The sequence below is a fragment of the Microtus oregoni genome, unplaced genomic scaffold (genome assembly GCF_018167655.1).
Source record: "Microtus oregoni isolate MIOR12 unplaced genomic scaffold, Mior012 000003F_ref0000135, whole genome shotgun sequence".
NCBI lineage: Eukaryota > Metazoa > Chordata > Mammalia > Rodentia > Cricetidae > Microtus > Microtus oregoni.
In genome coordinates, this window is record NW_024543062.1 from 7,029,657 (window position 1) to 7,047,343 (window position 17,687).

Below are 17,687 nucleotides of genomic sequence, written 5' to 3' on the forward strand. Positions count from 1 at the left end.
ACGGCCACTTCTAAGTCAATCAAGAGCAAAAGCAAACAACACGAGCTTGCTCCAGTGACACAGACAGGCGAGGATGGGCCTGGTGGGGCACAGGGCAGTGAGGCGGGCGGCTAACTAGTCATGGCCGGCTCTGAGCGTTCTCTCCTTTTCCTTTGTTCCACAGGAAGTGGATCTTCCCCATATCACAGACTTGTTTCCTATTTCCTCACTAACTTTCTCCATTGTGATTGTGGCCAGAACATTAGCCCATCAAAGTCCTACTGACCAGCATAACATCTTGTTACATACTGTCCATGAGTCAGGTTTCAGGTTCAGATTCCAAAAAAAAAAATCTAACCGGCCTGACTGGATTTCCTTCCATTTTTCAGTCAAATGACTTTAAAAGTTGCTGGCTAGCCTGCATTAGATTCTGGTCCAAAGAAGAGAACTCATGCACAGAGGCAGAATCTTTTCGTATATGACTGCCTTAGGTGGCACTGGCTAGAGAGAGGCCAGGTAAAGTGGAGTGCAGTGGAGAGGGATGGTCCTAGCGTGGGCTCGGACAGCCCAGACAGCACAAGAGGAAGAGAGTGGACACCTGCCCGCCAAAGCCCTTTCCGGCACCCCAGCCCCAGGTGATATCACAGGGAGAAGATGAACCCAAAGGGAAGACATAGCAGAGGCTATGGACACAGAGCCCTACCTGGACCGTGTCCATGATCTCCAGACAATCCAGGGAGATCCCAGTGGAGCAAAGATCAACCCTAACAATGCCTGATTTGTAGAGTCGAGGGCATAACCGGAGGCTTCTGAATCTGCCCCAACTCAAGAGTCCTTCAGTTTCCACCCAGATCAGATGAGTTAGTGTCTGCTGCTGGTTGGGAGCTTGTGCCTCTCAATGGGGAGCAGATGGTTTTGCAAAGGATTGGGCAGGTTTGGGTAGGCTGAAGATGAGATTGTAGAAACAGGCCAGAGTCCTGGAAGTGGGCTACTTATCCCAGTGAATGAAACGGAAACTCCTGCAACCAACACGGGGACTGTCCGGGCAGTCACCGGGCTCCTTTACCCGGGAGCTGCGAGGCTTTGAGAGATGAGTAAAGCCCCACGCCTGTTTCCCTCAGCTGTCACATGGCCCAAAGACTTAGTCCTAGGAATTGTTGCATGGGACTCCCAGGTCACTGTGAGCACTAAAAGGTTAGGTACTGTTAAGAGCGTCTCTCACTCTATCTACAGTGCTTGGAAACAAAGAGAAGAAAAAGAGCATCTCTCACATACTTCTGAGGCAGAGGCAGGTGGATCTCTGTGAGTTCGAGGCCAGCCTGGTCTACAGAGCTAGTTCCAGAACAGGCTTCAAAGCTACAGAGAAAACTCTGTCTCGAAAAAAAAAAAAAAAAAAAAAAAAACAAATAAAACCACAAAACAATAGTGTATCGGGGGAGTCAGGGACCTCAAGAATGGCTGGGAGCTCTGCTGGTGATCTCAGAATGGGAAATAGGGTGAAGGGGAATCCAGCATGACACTTTAATTATTCTTCAGAAAGGATTTCAAGGCCGGGCGGTGGTGGCACACGCCTTTAATCCCAGCACTCAGGAGGCAGAGGCAGGCGGATCACTGGGAGTTCGAGGCCAGCCTGGTCTACAAGAGTTAGTTCCAGGACAGGCACCAAAGCTACAGAGAAACCCTCTCTCAAAAAACCAAAAAAAAAAAAAAAAAAAAGGATTTCGAGTATGTCACCCAGGCAGGCCTCAAGCACACTCTGAGGCCAAGCATGACTTGGAACTCTTGAGAATGCCTTGTTGCTGAGACACCTGATGTGTGTGTACTGCCAAGACCAGCCAGGGAGCATCTGTGGGCATCTGTCTTGAGCAGGTTCCTAGAAGCCCCGTTTAGGGCAGACTTCAGAGCTCCCTGGGGTGCCCGGGTTAGGGTACACTCTCACTTCAGGCCTTCGTTCCTTCAAGAGCCGAGCTTAAATTTCCTCTACTTCTGTCTCCTCCTCTACCCACTTGTGCCATTTCTTATTGAAGTGGCCTTGGGACAGTCATTATAGATGCTACTAGAGAGAATGTTCTAGAGACTTAGTACAAATTACATTTTAGCTGTGTGCTTCCAGGACAGGAGCATGGAATACTGGAGACAAACGGGTCTGTGTGTGGCCTGTCCACATGTCCCCAAGTGCTGGGATTACAAACATGCACCACCACAGCTGGCTATGGAACACGAGAAAAGGAGCCCAGGGCTTTGGGCCCACTAAGCGTGCACCCTACCAATTGAACTACATCCCCATCCCCTAAGGTACTCGCTTTAAAAGGTTAGAAGGGAGCAGTGGCCATACAAGAACTTGGGTTTAGAGACATTTGCCACACACACCCCCCCCTTTTCATCCATGACACAAGAGATTTTTTACAACCAACAAGGATAGACCCTGATCTCAGCTGTATACTGAAAGGAAGGGAGTGGCCTTCACACGGGGATGGAGGCCGGGCAGCTCAGTGCCTCCCTTCACTTAATTCTCTGTGTCTTACTGCCATAAACAGTCTGCCTTGGTGTCATAGAAGCCGAGCCAGCTTCCCCCACAAGCTGGCCATGGTAAACAGACACACCAGCGCCCGTTCTTGTTTGCGCATCAAGTGTCCTTTCCCAAGGTCATTCCTTTGTCTGAGCACAAGGCCAACTAAGCAGTGAAGTCTCCTTGATGGAGGGGAGGCAACGGGGCTCCTGTCACTTCCTGGGGGATCTTCAGGGCCTGGTGAGTGGGGTGGTAGGGTGGAAGAGGAAGCAATAAGAAATTCCCTTCCTCCCCATGTGACCTTGAAGGGAAAGAAAGGAAACCATCTGGAAAAGGCGAGCTTCATCTTCCAAGGCCAATGGCCAGAGCCCTCTCCTTATGCCACAGTGTCCATAGCGACACAGCTACCAAGCCCCAGCACCATCCTTGAAGGCTCCATGGAGAACGCAAAGGACAGATGTGGCTCACCTTCAAATGTTAGATCTGTCAGAGAAGGAAAAAATGCGGTATAAATAGATCATAGATGAAGATAACATTTGCAGACATCAAATTCTCACAGAAATGTGTCAGTGTGTAGAGCCCACAGAATCTCCAGAGGGCTTCCGAGAAGAGGGGGTCTTTGGGCAGGCTTGAAAGATGGGCAGAGAGCCAGGAATCTGCCTCTTACTTGTAATTCCATTGTTCAATAGGCTGAGACAGGGGAATGGCAAGTTTGAGGCTAGCCTGCGTTATATAGGTGGTCCTGGGCTGTATGAGAAAGGTAGCTGAATAAATCAGAGCAAGCAAGCCACACTCCTCCACGGTCTCTGCCTCAGTTCCTGCCTCCACGTTCCTGCTTTGCACTCCGGCCCTGGCTTCCCTATATGATGGATTGGACCTTGGGACAAATCAGTGGACTCTTCTCCCTAGGTCGCCTTTGGTCGCTGTATTCACAACAGGCACAGAAAACATGCGAAGACAAAGCTTAGCCCCTCTGGGCCTTGCTCTGCCCAGATGTTTGGATGGGACGTAGTAGCTAACCAACACATTTGCGTGGCTGAGCGGGCCTTTGAATGCCGTGAATAAGGGAAATTTTCCATTCACTCTAATTCACACTGGAGAGACTCCCGATGAATGCAGAAAGGGAGGACTGGATGGAGGCGAGCAGCCATAGAGAGGGGAAAATCACAGGGCGGATACAGCACCTGAATAGGCTCGAACCCACGTCAGAGCGCATCACTCCAGAGAGCGTCACAGGAGACAGCGCACCCTCTACATGTGGAAGCGGAGCTCCAAGGGGGCCCCACCGCTCCCAGAAGCGTCAGATGAGCCATTTGGAGTGAAAGCCTTTGAATGGAATGAATCGGGGGTGGTGACGGTTCAGGGGACAAATCAAGCCTTATTCATCAGCTGAAGGTTCCGGCTGGAAAGAGGGTGGATGCTTGTCATCAGTGACGAAGCTCCGGGGGCGCTCCCATCTCCCAAGACAAGGATAGCAAAGATGGGGCCCAAAGAGGACAGTGATGGAGCTTGGAGCACTCACAACCTAAAGTGCTCACACAGGAGGAGACGGTCTGATTTAGAAGGTGGTCTCGACAAGTCTCATGCTCTTAGCAGCGGATGTGACAGAGAGCCAGGTGTGGAGGTGGAGGCTAGCAATCCCAGCACTTGGGAGACCGAGGCAAAAGGATCAAGGGTTTGAGAGGGGCTGGTGAGGTGGCTCAGTGTGTAAAGGTGCTCGCGGCCAAAGCTGGGTCCTACTAGGAGGAAGGTGAGACAATAAGATGTCTTCTGACCTTCACACTCACACAGCAGATGTGCCCCCCCTCCTAATAAGTGACTGTAATTTTAAAAAAAGTAATATAAGTAAATAAATGAATTAATTTCAAGAGCGTTTGGGCCAAGCCAGAGCTACACAGAGACACTGCCTCAAAATTGGGAAGGAACCTGAGTTAGTGGAGCGCTTGCCTGGCAGGCACAGGGTCCTGGGTACCCTCGGCAGCACCACACAAACTTGCCTAAGGATGCGCTCCTGTGATGGCAGTGTTTGGGAGGCAGATCTGGAGTTCAAGGTCATCTGTGCCCACACAGAGTGAGGCCCGGAAGGCTGGCAGGCAGGGAGGGGGCGAGGGCAGAACCAGAAAGCCTGGGTTTAAAGGAGTAATGATGCCTTTGGAGCAGAGATCTCCAGATGACTCATGGTTCTGCACAGGCGAGCTCTGGGGGGCCATGAAGGGTCCCCCACCCCTGCATAGAAGAGGAGAATCCAGGCTCCATGGTTCCGGAAGCTCCCTTCTCCCTCTGGGCTACATGCTTTCTTCATAGCTCCTCTCTCCTCTTTATCCCTCAGCAAGATTCAGGCCCTTTCCTTAGTCCCTTGACTAGGCCTTGTGAGGGCTCCTAACACCCCAAACTCCAGGTACTCTGCCCGCCAGTAATAGGCAGGAAGGCCTGACTGCCCGTATTTTCCATAAACTGTCGCTATGGCTGGCTCACGTGTGACAAAATCTTCAGGGCACCTGTCCTATCTAGTACTGGTGCTGGGATACAAGACAAGGAAGAAGGCAGTGTCAGCTACAAGCTGCGGGGTGGCCTTGGGCTTCTAGGGGTACCTGTGTCCAGAGGTTGCAGAAAGAGATGTAGAAGAGAGAACTGCCTGAGCAGGGAGGGAGAACTGTGGCCCCATGGCTGCCCTCTGTGTGTTAGGCTGAGCTTATTCCTCACGGCATCCCTGCAAGCTCAGCCACGGACTGTGTGCCTGTCAGAGATAAAGCTGGGTGTGGCAATGCGGGCTGTAATCCCAGCACTGGGTGCGACTGAGGTAGCAAGATTTTGAGCTCTAGGCCAGTCTGAGCTACAGTCAACAGTGAGCTGTGGCTCAGGTCTGTAATCCTAGCACTCAGGACTGTAGGGGAGGAGGTTGGGGGTTCAAGGCCGGCATCAGCTATGCCATGAGTTTGAGGCTAGCATGGGTTATATGAGACGCTGTTTCAAAAACACAACAACCAGACAAAAACAAAAACAGATACAGAACCCAAACCAAAGAAAGAAAGTAAGTACGCGTGTAATCATAAGTGGCAGAGCCCACACCGGAGGCTGCTGAAGCCACACCTGTCTTAGACCAAACCACATTGCCTCTCTAACACCAAAGGGGACAAGGGGCACAACTGGTGACATCACCTGCTACTGGGGATGTATTTTTAGAGACTCCAGGGGCACTAGGGAGCCCTGTGAACCGGAAGGTCAAGGGTGAAACAGACACGCACCCACTTAGCGCACCTCCCCCGACCCCCACAGGGGACCCGGGCAATGTGGAGCTGGGGAAATAGACAGGTCCGACCCCAGGCTCTCCATTGACTCCCGTCCTAGAAGAGGGGCAGGCAGTCCAGCTTGCTAAGTGTTTTGAAAGCAGATTGCTGGGCCCCAGGGGAGCTTGGGGGGGGGATTACATCATCTGACACCACAGAGTCCGCAGAGACTTCTGGGAAGGTGCTCTCTGGTGAAATGCAGGGAGAGAACCTTCCAGAAGTGCCTGGCCAGAGCTGACATTGCAGGACAAGTGTGGAGGCTGCTGAAGGAAGCCTAAGGTGATCAGGAAATAGAGGAAGTTGGGTATGGCCGTGCAAGCCTGGAACCCCGGAACGGCAGAGGCTGGGGCAGAAGGCTAGCAAACTCCATGCCAGAGCTTTGGAGTGAGACCCTGTCTTAAACACAAACCACCACCACCACCAACAACAACAACCAAACCCAAAAGGCAAAGAAAGCAAACAGGGGAGGGGTCTGTCTCAGTGACCCAGTGACCTTGCTAAGGTGTTCCGATCCGACTTAATCCTGGGAGCGAGTGGGGAGGCGGTAGAGGGCGTGAGGTTGAGGGGAGCAGTCTGAGTGGCTCTGTAACCTATTGTTAAAGCCCAAGGCTGCAAAATGAAGAAAGAGCTGTCAAATGCAGGCAACATCAGTTAGCGAGTGAATTCTCTTCTTCCTCACAAGCCAAGGTTTCGTGTGTGTGTGTGTGTGTGTGCACGCATACAACCTTGGGGATTGTTCTCAGACATGAAGCACTTTTCTCTCCTCTCTCTAGATTATTTACTTATTTTATGTGTGTTGGTGTTTTGCTTGCATGTGTGTCTGAGTGAGGGTGTCAGAACCCTGGGACTAGAGAGTTATAGACCGTGTGAGCTGCTATGTGGGTACTGAGACTTGAACCCAGTTCCTCTGGAAGAGCAGCCAAGTGTGCTTAACCACTGAGCCATCTCTCCAGCTCCAAGCTTGTCTCTTTTAAGGCAGGGTCCCTAAGTGGTCAGCCATTAGGCTAGGCTCACTCATGCCCCACCTCTCTGTTGTTGGCATTACAAGCGTGAGGCCCCAGGCTGGCCTTTTGTGTGGTTTCTGGGGAGTCAATGCAGGGTTTTGTGCTTGTAAGACAAGCAGTTTATCAGTGGAGCTAGCCAGTCAACAAGAATATCCTCCCCGTCCCAACAGGATCTCACCAAGTACCCTCCCTGTCTGGCTGTCCCAAAACTCTCTATGCTGGTCAGGATTGCCTCAAACCCACAGAGATCCACCTGCCTCTGCCACTGCATAAGATCCGATCCCAACTCCCAAGGTTTCTTATAGGTACAGAGAGCAGAGTGAGCCAGGAGTGGCTCGGGGTGACCTGGTTAAAACAATCTCTGTTTTCTGTCCCTGGAGAAGGCTCCGAAGGGCACGAAGATCAGGTTCCTGGGCTGCTGTCTGCAGCAGGCTCTGTAAAGGACATCCATGGACACATATCGCCCCCTTGTGTCTGCATGCAGTATCGCCTAGAAGAGCAAGCTGGCCTGCTGATAAACAGGCCCAGCGTTTCTAGGGCCAGCCGCCCATGCCCGCGGTGCACCGAGCTAGCGGCCTGAGATTCCACTTTTAAAGTCATCAGCGAGGAAAGCGTACAAACACACATGCGCATGCTCATCTAGTCAGCAAGTGTCCCAAGGGTATTCAGGTGTCACCCATGGTTTTCACCATCGCAAACTAGACTTTCCCCACATTATTATTTTTACTTTAGTTATTAATAGGAAAACTGTAATACAAAGTTTTAAAAAGTAGCAGAAGTGGGCTGGTGAGATGGCTCAGTGGGTAAATGTGTTTGGTGTGTGAGTCTGACCACCTAAATTTGATTCCTGGGACCTATAGCAGAAAGAGCCAACTCCCAAAAGCTGGCCTGTGCAAGCCTGTAGAGACATGTATGCACACACACACACACACACACACACACACACACACACAGACCACCACCACCACCACCACCACCACTACCACCACCACCAATCCCCAAACACACAAAGGTCAGAAGCAGTAGAACAGTGACTCAGGGGGCTCCTAAGTGGAAGCCAGCTGCTGAGATTGAGCTGATGCTGGCCCGTAAACCACCCTTCCGGCAGATTCCAGCTCCCTTCCTTCCAAATTGGGCTAGGATTCCAGATGAATGGCTGCCCTCTGTGTTCCTTGGGTCCTTTCAGCTCACACACCTGCCAAGGGAAGGAGCTGCCTTTCCTGTGTGGTCCTCGACTTCCCTCCAAAGCATCACATGTAAAACATCTTTCCTTCAAAGTTACAGGGACGTTTATACAAACCATAAAAATGTGCTGTTGCGGCCGGGTGGTGGCGGCGCACACCTTTAATCCCAGTACTTGGGAGGCAGAGGCAGGTGGATCTCTGTGAGTCTGAATTTGCTAGCCTGGTCTAGCTACAGTGTAAATTTCAGGACAGCTGGGGCTACATAGAAAACTATGTCTCAAGGGGGGGGGGGTTGTTAGAAAGTGCATGTGTGTGTGTGTGTGTGTGTGTGTGTGAGAGAGAGAGAGAGGGGGGAGGGAGGGAGGGGACTGGCGAAATGGCTCAGGTGCCGCACAAGTCTGTGGACCTGGGTTTGACCCCTGACATCTATATCAAAAAGCCCAGCAAGGTGGTGTGCACACATCTGTAAGTCCCAGAGAGAAGATGAGAGGTTGAAGACAGGAAGGAAGCTTGGCCGGAAGTTCAGGGGCCACTGAGCCTGGGGCCACAAGCATGGAAGGGGCAAGAGACACCCCCAACAAGAAGGAAGTTGTCTTCTGACTTCCACATGTGCTACGGCACATGTGTGTCTTTATCTTTCTCTCAGATACATACACACAAACACACACACTAAATCAAATTAAATCAAATAACATGTAAATGAGCTAAATCGAAACAAGCTTGCTCGAGGGCAGCTGTATACTCAAACGTAAGTCATTAAGGTGAGTCAGAGCCGAGCCACCTCTGTGGGGACCTGGAGCCAAGGCCAGGCTTCCTTGCCCAACCCTTGCTAGTACCTATCAGCACGAGTTTGTCATTCAGAGGGCATCATCTTGGATCAGAGGGCTTGGGTCAATCTTCCATCAGTGTGGACCTGCTGTGGCACAGGGCCAGGTATAGTAAAAGGGACAGGGCACTGGCTTCTGATGCTTGGAGTCCTGTCATCTGAGACAGGCTGACCTTGGGAGGTCTCTGGTCTGTGGCATCTTCCATGGAGCCAGACCATTAGGGGAAATCCTTGACTTCCGGCTTTCTTTTCTCACTATGTGGTCCAGACAGGCCTCGAACCTGTGGTCCTCCTACTTCAGCCTCCTGGGTGCCATGGTTACAGTGTGTACCATCGTGCCTGGCTCCCAGCAATTTTCCTTTTCTCTTCTTCTCCCCCAACCTATATTTCCCTTCTTTTGGACACCGAGTCTTGCTATGTAGCTCTGGCTGGCCTAAAACTCACTATGAAGACCAGGCTGGCCTTGAACTCACAGAGATCCACCTTCCTGTGCCTCCCTGGTACTGGGACTGCAACATGAAACCACATGCAGCTCTCAGCAAGGAGGCACCAGCTATGGTCTCTCCATGGGTCTCTCTGAAAGCTCCCTGTGGAGTGGGTGCAGCTTCGAGTCAAGCCTATGATAAGCCTAGAATTGCCCGCAGATTCCAAGTGGGGTGTTTCAGGGACTGACCACGAACACAGAGTCTGCTCAGTCCCTGCCGATCACTCTCCAGGGTGGTTTCCTATCAAGTCCAACAGCGGAAGGGAGAAAGGCCTTCTCACAATACGTGGCATTGCTGTTTGATCTGAGATGTCCTCCGAAGGCTCACGTCTGAATGCGTGGTCCCCGGCTCGTGCTGCTCTTTTTCTTTTTATGTGTATTTATGTAGGTAGGCAGGACACGTGATGGCCAGTGTCTGAGAAAGCCAGAAGAGGCTGTCAGAGTGGTTGTGAGCTGCCCAATGTGGGTGCTAGGAACCAAACTCAGTCTTTTCTAAGAGCAGGAAGTGCTCTAATGGCGGGGCAGGCTCTCCTGGCTCTAGTGAAGGCTGTGGAGGCCTGGCTGGCGGAAGCAGGTCACTGTGGGCAGGCCTCTGAGGACTGTACCCACTTCTGGCTCGTCCACCTTCGGTATCCACCGCCACAGGAGTCTCTGCCACACACTGCTGCTACCCTGAGCTCTGCCCTGCCTTCCTGCTGTGATGGACTGAATCCTCCAGACCCTGCTTCTCGCCCTTCCTGATGCCACAACCCTTTGACGCAACAGTAAGATTGTTTCTTTGCTACTTCACAACTGTGATTTTGCTACTGTTATGAATCATAATGTAAATATCTGATATTCAGGGGATCTGATATGTGATCCCTATGAAAGGGCCCTTTGACATCATAAAGGTTGACCCACAGGTTGAGAACCACTGTCTTAAACTATGGGCCTAAATAAATTCTTCTTCCCTTTAGCTGTCTAACAAATTTTAAACTCTGTGTGTGTGTGTGTGTGTGTGTGTGTGTGTGTGCAGATCACACTGTGTGTCAAGTCCTTTGGTGCTGGACTTACAGGTGGTTGTAAGCCAACCAATGTGGGTGCTGGGACCCACACTGGGGTCCTCTGCGAGAGCAGCAAGTGCTTGTAACTGCTGAGTCGTCTCTCCAGTCCTGTCAGGTATTTTGGCCACTGGACAAGAAAAGTAATCCACACTCATGGCTCACCGCTTTCTCTTCCGGCCAGCGGAGAAGCGGCACCCTTGAAGACAGGGCTGTTTTCTTCTGACCACTACAGCCAAGCTGTCCATCAGAGCTTCCTGCTTAGCCAGACCTTTTCCCTCAGACCTTCTCATTATTTGGCACTAGGCACACACGTAACACCCACCACGGGCCTCTGCCTACATGCTTCTGACAGGAGCACGGGACTTACCTGGATGGCTCTTCCCTCTTCCGTCCTGTCTGAAGCCCCTTTCCCGGGAATGAAATGGCTTAGTTTTTCCTCCACGAGATCCTGAAGCCAGTGGAGGGTCCCTGAACGCGCTGTGGTATTGTTTGGCATGGGTGCTGCGCGGCTTCTCCAGAGGTTCTACTTGAGGTCCCTCGCGGGTAGCTTTCAGAAGGTTCCCAGTTTGAGGTGAACTCTTTGGTCTTAAAAACAGAGAACATTCAAATGAGATCTGTTACCTCAGGGTCCACGAATAAGTCCTTTCCCCTCTGGACCCACCGAGGAACTATGGAGTACAGTACAATAACGAAATGTAAATTGGTATAATTTTTTTTTGTTTATGTTTTGTTTTTTGAGACAGGGTTTCTTGGTAAAGCCTTGGCTGTCCTGGAACTCTCTCTGTAGATCAGGCTGGCCTCCAACTCAGAGATCCACCTGTCTCTGCTTCCTGAGTGCTGGGATTAAAGGCATGCACCACCACTATTGGTAAGTGTTATGATCTTAAGGAATTAGAGTTCTTGTTTGTTTGCTTGTTTGCTGGTTTGTGACAAGGTCTCCTGTAGCCCAGGCTGGCCTTAAACTCTGTATAGCCAAGAATGCTCCTTTTTTCTTTTTTTTGAAAGGCAGGGTTTTTCTCAGTAGCCCTGGCTGTCTTAGAATTCACTGTGCTGGCCTGGAAATCCTCCTGCCTCTGTCTTCTGAGTGCTGGGATTAAAGGCGTGTGCCATCACCACTCAGCACCAAGGATGCTTGTGAGCCTCCAACTCTCCTGCTTCTAACTCCCAAACACTAGGACTGCAGATGTGTACCTCCACAGCCAGTTTAAGTACTTGGGGGGGGGGGGGGTGGAAACCAGGGCTTTGCACACACTAGGTAAACACTCTAGCGCGTGAGCTATAGCCCCAGGCCTTAGTTATTTCATGATCCACCCATACTAGGCCACAGCCACAGCAAGAGATGAACACTTTTATTTTTGAAACAGTATTCCTATGTAGCCCTGGCTGGCTTAGACTTCTCTAGGAAGACCAGACTGGCCTTTTAACTCACAGAGATCTGCCTGCCTCTGCCTCTGAGTGCTGGGATTGAAGGCACAATCTACCATGCCTTAAAAAAAAAAACTTAAAAAATATTTGTGTGCGTTCGTGCCTGAATGTATGTATAGAGGCCAATGGAAGCAGGGCATCTCCCTGAACCTAGGGCTCATGATTCCTCAGCCTGGGAGGCAATCCTCCTGTCTCTGACCCCTTGGGGCTGGGGTTGCAGGCCCGAGTGTGACATGCAGCTTGTTGCGTAGGTGCTGACATCTGAACTACGCTCCTCATTACTGGGTAATAGAAACTCTTAACCACTCGGTTATCTTTTCAGGCCCTTTTTTCTTTTCCCTCCACCCCGGGTCCTCCTACCTCAGTTTCACCACACCCGGCTGAGTATCAGAGCCGGTTATAAACTACGAGGATCTCAGTGAGCTTGCGACTCCCTTCCATTCTCTTTCTAGGTTCATCTGGGTTTGTTTGTTTGTTTTTTTTTTTTTCCCCTGGGAAAGCTCACCAGCTACTGTTTCACACCGCTGGGGTGGGGTGAGGAAGGAGGAGGTAGGAGCGGTTTGGTAACACTAATTTGACCACCAAGTGGAGGGTGTGACTGACAGCTGCGTGGGGCACGTGAAGGGGTGCTGATTAATGACGCCCCAGGGCAGAGTCCTGCCGGCCAGGCAGGTAGCAGCTGCAGTTATGAGACGGGTGGAGGCTGTCCAGAGCTTGGGAGGACTTCAGGGGCAGCTGTAGGGAGAGACCGGGGCAACTGCGGGAAGAAGATAAGGGCAGGAGCGGGAGGGAGGCTGCGCTTGAGGCTGTGGCTGGGCAAAGAGCAAGCACATAAGACTGAGCTGAGTGGGTGACTAACACCTGTGACCCCAAGCTTCAGGATCTGAGGCAGAAGGACCACAGTTTGGGGTCAGCCTCGTCTATAAAGCGAAGCCCTGTTTAGACACACACTTACACACAGAGGAACCAAAAGAACTTCCATGTATAGCATGCTGTAATTTAGAAAATCCTTTTAAACTTACTATTTATTTCATATATCGTCTGGGCATCAAGATCAAACAAAAGGCTTTATGTGTGTTAGGCAGGAGCTCTACCACTGAGCCACACCCCAGCCCTTCACTGGGGGATTCTAGGCAGCTGCTCTCCCACTGAGCCACACCCCAGCCCCTCACTGGGGGATTCTAGGCAGGGGCTCTCCCCCTGAGCCACACCCCAGCCTCTCATTGGGGGATTCTAGGCAGGTGCTCTGCCACTGAGTCACACCCCAGCCCCTCACTGGGGGATTCTAGGCAGGCACTCTCTACCACTGAGCCACACCCCAGCCCCTCACTGGGGATTCTAGGCAGGGGTTCTACCACTGAGCCACACCTCAGCCCCTTATTGGCGGATTTTAGGCAGGTGACCACCGTGGCACATTCCCAATCCTCATCTGTTATTTTATCTGATATTCATATACAGAGAAACAGAGGCTCAGAGAAGCGAAAGGGCTTGCCCCAGCCTGTACTGCTGCACACTGGGAGCCAAAGCCTGACTCTAGCTAATTTTGGTGACTGCACGTCATTGGGCTGGGCAGGTGGAGAACGGCTATATGACACTAAAATCATTGAGAAGCTAGAGATTTCCACACACAAACGCTGGTCCAGGGATGGAGAAGGGTCCTGACCACCACTCACTGCTGAACCACGGATTGGGGCTGAGAGGGCGTGGCTAAAGAGGCTCTCAGCTACTTTTGTCTCAGGTAGAGTTGCATTACATAGCTCAGACTGACCTCAAACTCCCACCAATGCCCCTGCCTCTGCCTCCCAAGATGCTGGGACCACAGGTGTGAAACCCCACACCCAGCTGGGTCTACGGAGTTCATCTGCAGCCCCTCTTTCCCCGGAACAGGCTCTCCCATGGATTCCCGAGAAAGGAACTGGATAGCCCAGGGGGACACCACCTGGACACTGAGTCCAGGAGGAATGCCACTGTCCACACACCTGCTCAGGAGCCACACTGCCACATGCAAGTTGCCTAGAAAGTCATCAGCTGACAATGGGGAAGAGCCCAACAGTGGTCCTAAAGCAACTCTTCAGGGGATGGAGGACACAAGCCAGTTAAAGATAGCAGACAGGAGGACCCCGCGCTCCCTCGGGGGTCATAAGGTAGCGTGAGGACCACACCAGGCTCCATGTAGATCTCAAAGCTGAGGAGTGGGGTTCGACAGCTTTTTAGCCCTGGCAAGGAGGCACAGTTGCTGCAGGCCCAGTTCTTACCAGGGCTCCATGAACACGTCTGAAGCTGGGGATGCAGATCTTGCTTCCATTGCAGAGAGGTCGTGTGTTCCAGAAGCTTCCTGAACTGTGGACTGTGAAGAATAACAGAACATCAGGAACCCTAAAAGAAAGACGCCTCATGGGGTGGGGCTATGTAGCCCGTGTTTTCCCTCCCTTCCCCTCCTCTTTCTTCTCTCTCCACTTCTCAGGATTTACCTAGGTAAGTCCTTGACTTTCAGGATTTTTGTCTGTCTTATATAGCCCAGGTTGGCCTTGAACTCACTATGTAGCCGAGGCTAACCTCGAACTCCTGATCCTCTTGCCTCCACTTTCTAAGTGTTGGGATTACAGGCAGACACCATCCCACTTAGTGTGGTGCTGTGGACCGAACCCAGAGCTTTGGTGTGCTCGGCGAGCATTCTCACTGCACGTGCCCAGCCCTACTTCCTCTTCTAATGAAATTTGTTAGATCCCAAATACAGACCAGTCTGGCATCAGACACAGAGAGCTGCCTGCTGGGAGTGTGTGCCACAATGCTTGGCATGGTTTTAGTTCTCTCTCAGAGGGTCTTTACACATAGCCTTTCACTATGATGGTCAGGCTGGTCTTGAACTTGTACCTCTGTTTCTGGAATAATGGGTGAGCCACTGTGCCCCACCCCCACACCTCTTCCCACTCAGTGTATTTTTCTTTATTAAGAATTTTCTTTTTATTATTTTATTTATGCATATGAGTATATGTTTGTGTGAGTATATGTGCATATATGGAGTCCAGAAGAAGGCATCAGATCCCCTGGAACCGAAGTGGGTCCTGGGATCCGAACTCAGATATTCTGTGAGAACAGCATGCACTCCTAAACTTCTCAGCCATTTCTCCGCCCCTAGGTTTTTTTTTTTTTTTTTTTGTTGTTGTTTTTTTAAACAGCTTTCTGGCTAGAAAATCAATGTTTATTTACTACAAATACCCACTACTAAGCAATAACAACTTAGAGCCTTATGAAAATGTGCCAAGACAGCACTACTAGAACACTTAAGTGTGTGGAAGCCCCCGGATTCGCCTGCACTGGAGAATGTATAAAGGAAATGCCCTTCGTGATCCTTAGCTCTCAGAGATAGTCTAAATTACAATTATTCAAATTTTAATAAGTTTTGAAAAACTAGAAAGCTTTAAAGGCTATGTAATCTGCATATACGTAAGGGTGTGTGGGGGGGGGGGGGTGCGGGGGCGGTCCAGTCAAGCGGCTGAGTCAGAACGCAGGCCCAAATGCTGGCTCTCGCTTTTACTTACGCGCAGGTGCCTGTGGAGGCCAGAGGTCAACCTTGGGTGTCCTTCTGTCCCTGTCCCTGTTTTTGAGACCTGGTCTCTATAGCCTAGTGATCCCTGACTTGGCGGGGGTGACTGGCCGTCCAGCTTTTGGGGTCTGCCTGTCTTGCTTCCCCAGCATGGTACTGGGATTACAGGCATGCTCCGTTCTGCTTGACTTCGTTAGGTGGTCCTGGCTATGCAGAGACCATATTTCAAACAAACAACAACAACCTCCGAAAAACCAAGATAGGTGGGGAGATAGCTCAGCAGATAAATGTGATCCCTGCAAACCTCGACCCCTTGAGCTCAAGCCCCAAGACCCACATTTCAAGCCAATGGAAAGAATCAATCCGGATCCCAACAAGTTTTTTATGACCTCTACATGCTTTCCCCACATACTTAAAGAAGAAAAGAAAAAGCAACCCTCAAAACTTGTCATTTATTGGTATTGTGTGTGAGATATGCTCACGTATGTGTACATCTGCAGAGGACAGAGGAGGCTATCACTCGCAACCGTATTCCCTAGAAACAGGGTCCTTCTCTAAACCTGCAGCTAGACTAGGCTGGCGGCCCAAAAGCCCAGCGAGCCTCTGGTCTCTGACCCCACAGCGCTGGCGTCACTGATGGGTGTGTCCATGCCCAGGTTTTTGTTATTGTGCTATTCCAGGCAAAACGAAGGAACCTGAACGGTGAACCCGAGGCGCATCACCCGGGGTCTCAAGACCGGCGAGGTGACGAGCACGACACCCGGCTCAGGGCCCGGTTTCCCGCGCGTCCAACCCGGGTCTGGTCCCGATTTCCCGGCTGAAAATCCTCACCGTGGGAGGACGGTCCGAGCCGCAGGCAGCTGCGGAGCCGCGGTGCCGGCCGCAGACCCGCAGCTAACGGCTGCTGCTCGCGCCTAACTACATTTCCCAGAGCTCTCAGCGGCAACCCGGTGACCGCACGGGGCTCGCGACAGGAAATTCACTGGCTCCGCGGTCGTCGGTGGCCCGCATGGTGCTCTTTGGCAGATCTGTCACTAACCCTCATAGCTGCCACCCGTTCACGGGCTCGCCGCCACCGGACGCCCACGTTTGGTGCGGGAAGAGGCGGAGCAAAGACAAGCTACAGCCTGCAAGGAAACCAGAACTACAACTCCCAGAATGCTCAGGCATGGCTGATACCGCAGAGATCGACAATTCCCAGATTATTTGGGCTCCGAAAGGAGCAGAATCCAGATTAGAGGAACGAGGAAGGACAGAATACAATATTTGGTTTAAGCAATGCTGACGAGTACAGCGCCTCTTTGTCTTCCCACCGATACTCAGGGCTCAGAGCATAGGACGAACAGCCCTCTGGGAAGCATAAGCGAAACTGCCTCAGGAGCTATGGGAAATGTAGTCCATTGATCACTGGCCAAACATTTAAGGGGGATAAAAATTCTTCCTCTAGATTCTTGACACAGAATTTGCCTCAAAAGTACTTAGAGTAAGTAGTACTCATAAGTCCCTTTTTAATGTCAACCCTCGGGACTGTGTTTCAGACTCTGCCTTTCCTAAGTAGAGCATGTACCTGCCTAGCCTGTCTCCAGCTATCTTCTCAGGTTTATTGAGCACAACAGTAGCTCAAAGTAACCCGTGGATAATAGAATTAATAGTCGCACTTCATAGCGTCTATTATTGGTAAACAATTCAGTAGAAATAAATCTTAAAAATTGCTAATGGCTTATTTGTTCTGAGTTTCTCTTCAATCTAGATACCCTCTCCAGGCACAAGAAGACTGCAAGGCCTTGGTATGTGAACCCTCCTCCTGCTACACACTGAGAGACAATAATTAAGGAGAGTGGATTCTCAAGAGACAATGCCAACCATCTGACCAGAGGGGCAAGATGACCGATGGCCTTTTGCTTCCCCCCCCCCCTTATATAATATGCTGACTAGTCCAAGGGATCAGACGCCCTCTTCTGGCCTGTGTGTGCAGGTGCACGATGCCACAAGTCTGCCTCAACCAGGCTCAGGGGATCTTCATCTTAGTTTGCTAAACTGGCTAGCCAGCAAGCTACTGAGATGCTTCCTGGCTCTGCCCCCTTCCTCCTCCCCCGAGTGCCTCAGTGCCTGGCTTTTGTGTGAGTGCTGGGAATCCAAACTCTGCTCCTCACTTTACCTCTAAGCCGTCTCTCCGTACGTCCATCGATCGTGCATGCGTGAGACACATCAATTGGCTAACTGGCTGCCTGCACGTGCTGGGGATCTATCCATCTCTGAGATTGCACGAATCACCACCCTACCAGGTTGTTGTACGTGGAGGCTACGGGTCTGAACTCAGGTTCCCCTGCTCTCAGAGCAGATGCTGTACTGACTGGGCCATCTCCCCAACTCCAAAAGAGATATATACTGTTTTTGTT

The 17,687-nt window shown here is 51.3% G+C and overlaps 1 long non-coding RNA gene across 1 annotated transcript; it reads right to left on the reverse strand.

Moving 5' to 3' along the window:
• Positions 1-1,705: 1,705 nt before the first annotated feature.
• LOC121446353 lies at positions 1,706-16,360 on the reverse strand. The gene is made up of 4 exons (XR_005974053.1): positions 16,120-16,360; positions 13,997-14,088; positions 10,684-10,901; positions 1,706-2,971 (listed from the first exon to the last, which is right to left on the reverse strand). It is a non-coding gene; the product is annotated as an uncharacterized LOC121446353 (long non-coding RNA).
• Between the last annotated feature and the right edge of the window lie 1,327 nt (positions 16,361-17,687).